This window comes from Alligator sinensis, unplaced genomic scaffold, assembly GCF_000455745.1.
Source record: "Alligator sinensis unplaced genomic scaffold, ASM45574v1 scaffold280_1, whole genome shotgun sequence".
NCBI classification, from domain to species: Eukaryota; Metazoa; Chordata; order Crocodylia; family Alligatoridae; genus Alligator; species Alligator sinensis.
This window is the reverse complement of record NW_005841835.1, coordinates 743,550-747,281: the sequence shown is the minus strand read 5'-3', so window position 1 is coordinate 747,281 and position 3,732 is coordinate 743,550.

Sequence of the window (3,732 nt, the reverse complement as noted above, 5' to 3'; positions counted from 1 at the left end):
CCTCGGCTTCGCCCCCCCCCCCCCCCCCCCCTTTCTGCTATGTGTCAGGGTTTTTTTTAAGCTTCCCTCAGAGGCACTGGATGTTGGCTGCAGCCAAGACTGGGGAATTTGACTGGGGCATGCCAATGCTCCTGCTGGGGCTAAGGCCAGAGGTTTCTGACTAGAGCAGCATTTCTCAACCCATGGGTCGCACAGATATATGAAAGGGTCGCAAACAAGCTTTAAAAATGGATCAACAAACTTAAAAAATGGATTCTCCTTTGAAGGAGAAAAACATGGAAAATCATGGCTTTTCCCTGGCAGGCTGGCAGAGTTCCAGCCTGCAAGGGGCTGCTTGGGGGCCTCACACATGCCCCCCAGCCTCACACACCTACCCCGTGCCCCACACACTGGGGGGTTGGGGGCAGCAGGTCGGGAGTGAGGGGCATTGGGTCAGGGCTGGCCATTGGATTTTACAAATGGGTCCTGGTACAAAAAATGTTGATAATCACTGGAATAGAGGGTCTTCCCCTTTGCTCAGGGTCAGAGTGATTCTCATATTTGAGGTCAGGAAGGAATTTTATCCCATGGTCAGATTTATATGGATCAGGTTGGTATGGACTGTGGGGGCTTTTGCCTTTCTCTGTGGTGGGGTGTATGGCCCTCTCCCCAGGAACTCTTTAAGTATATATTGACAATGTTTCATGGAAGCAGGATATTGGCTTTACCTGTGACAGGTTAGGGTGTTAGGTCTGTGTTATGTCAGGGTAAATGGTAATCTTACATAGAGTTTATCTTATGGATTGTATAGAGTGGTTTGGACAGGGATATTCCCGCCTCATGCAGGGGGTTTGGCTTGATGGCCTCTAGAGGTCTCTTCTAGCCCAACTTTTCTCTGATTCTATGACATGCTCACAACTGTATCTCCTGAGAGGCTTGAATCTTGCAGGGATGCTCTAAGCATGCCTAGCATCAGCTGGCAGCACTGATGTCCATACACATTATGGAAGTCCTGGCCACTTTTAGTCTCCACTCTTGCAGCTAGTCAGTGGCTACAGCAGTCCCCCAGGAAGTGGGAGCCCTGAGTTCTAGGCTGAAAATATTCAAACATACAGCTCTTACTTTCCAGGAGAGTTCCCCAACCACCAAACTATAGGCTGTTTGTTGCTTGGGGAAGCACTTGCCAGCTCCTCCTGTTGAAACAGTAACACCAGAGCAAAGAATGCAGGTGTCACTAGACCAGATAGATGTAGTCTAGTGGTTAGGACACTCACCTGTGGGGAGTCCTATGTTCTGGTTCTAAGCCTGTTTGTATATTTTATTCAATGGCTGCTTAATGGGAAACACAGAAACTGGCCTGGGAGCAGAGAGGAGGGATCAGAAACTAGGACTCCCCTCCCCTCACTGCCTTCCCCCTTTAAAAATGCCTTCCTGACTGTACTGCAAAATCTTGCTGCCTCTTTCTGAGCTCATTAATTCAAAATGCTTTGCCACACAATGCCTCAGCCTCAGGAGGAGTTGAGAGCACTGCTAGCAGAGGACAGCCTAATGCTTGGGGCATTTGCTTGGCAGGTGGGAGCTTGGGGTTTGAACTTTCTTAAAGCCTGAGAAGTTTGCTCCTTCCTGAATGAGTGCTCTAGCAGCTGGGGACATATGCTTAGGTCAGTAGTTCTCAGCCAGGGTGCCAGAAGACCCTTTTAATTTAATGCAGGAACTGGTTCTGCCTACGTTAGGTTAAACCTGCTGCATCTACTTCCAGGTCCATTTCCACGCAAGCCTTCTAGAAACAGAGGCACATGGGGCAGTTCCACCTGGCAGTGGCACTGGCAGTCTGTGGATAAAGTATGCAAGCTGATACTTTAGAACAAAGGTTCTCAACTGGGGTGATGCCAAATTCAGAAAAGTTTTGGAGGGAGGCATTAGGTGTAAGAAGGCTGAGAACCACTGGCTTAGGCACTTAAACGTAGGTGAGGGTTCTAGACTGTGAATCTCAGTCTGAGATAGGAGTCTAAACCCTGGATGTCATGTCTACATGTTCATTAATGCGCAGTAGTTCTTGCACATTTAGTTTAGTACTTGCTTAATGAAGTACTAACGAAATATGCAGTAACTCATACTACTGTGCAGTGGTGCCAGCAAACAGTTTTTTTTGTGATGCTTACTGCGGCAGTAGCCTAATAACACTGCGCAGTAGTGTATTAGCATGGTTTTTGACTGGCATGCTACTGCACAATGTTATTAGGCTACTGTTCAGTAAGGGTTTTGTGTAGACACACCCAGAGTGGAGGTCAGCCTTTTTGGCAGGTGTGCCACAGTGTAAGCTCTGGTCCCCAACAAGTGCCATTCCTTTCCCCGCCTGATCTATTACTCTGCTTTCTTCTTCCCTTGTGTTCCCTTTCCAAACTGTTGCTCTGCTTTCTGTTCCCTTCCCAATCTCCCATGTGCCACGCACAGAGGCTGCCTGTGCCTCTTGAGGTATATGTGCTGTAGGTTACCCAACCCTGATTTAAGACACAGCTCTGTCTGTGTTTCCAGGAGGGGCATGCAGGACCAGATTGCAAAGCAGCTACAGCAGGAGCAGACACTTCTGCCTGGATCAGGTTAAACCTGGCACAGCTACTCCTAGCTAAACACATGAGTGCCCAGTCTGACATTGTGGCCAAAAAGGTTTGCACAACATTTGAATGTTATAAAGAGGGGCATCTCACACTGGCTTTGGTAGAGTTAAGGAGGATGTGTAGCTCCAATAAGCCCTGCTTTGCTCCACCTTCAGGTGGAGAGAAAAGAAAAACGGAAAAGCTTGGCTGGCTGAGTATGGTAGAGAGCAGGTTCTTGCTGTGCTTTTGGTTGTGAGAAAAGCATGGCTGCACTATAAGTTTCATAGACATTAGGGCTGGAAGGGACCTCGGAAGATCATCGAGTCCAGCCCCCCGCCCAAAGGGCAGGAAGTCAGCTGGGGTCATAGGATCCCAGCAAGATAAGCATCCAGTTTGCTCTTGAAGGTGTTCAATGTAGGCGCTTGAACCACCTCCGGTGGCAGGCTGTTCCAGACCTTGGGGGCTCGGACAGTAAAGAAATTCTTCCTTATGTCCAGCCTGAAACGGTCTTGTAGTAGTTTATGACCATTCGACTTAGTCGTCATCCCTTGGGGCGCTCTGGTGAACAAACGTTCCCCCAGATACTGGTGGTCACCCCCGATAAACTTATAGGTGGCCATCAGATCACCCCTGAGCCTACGCTTTTCCAGGCTAAAGAGCCCCAGGGCTCTCAGCCTGTCATCATAGGGTCTGCTTCCCTGACCTCTGATCATGCGTGTGGCTCTTCTCTGGACTCTCTCAAGCTTCTCCACATCCTTTTTGAATTGTGGAGCCCAAAACTGGACACAGTACTCCAGCTGCGGCCTCACTAAGGCCGAGTACAGGGGGAGAATGACGTCCCGGGATTTGCTTGAGAAGCATCTATGGATGAAAGCCAGCGTTTTGGTCGCTTTACTAGCCGCCGCATCGCATTGCAGGCTCATGTTCATCTCGTGGTCAATGATGACCCCCAAGTCTCTTTCTTCCATAGTGCTAGCCAACATAGCACTGCTGAGCCTATAAGGATGCTGAGGGTTTTTCTTCCCAAGGTGGAGAACCTTGCATTTATCAGCGTTGAACACCAACGAAAGTCTCCCTTGGTCCACAGACCTAAGGGCCCTACTCGGCATAATTTAGACCCACCCCTCAATAAGTCTCCCACACCGGTCACAAGGAG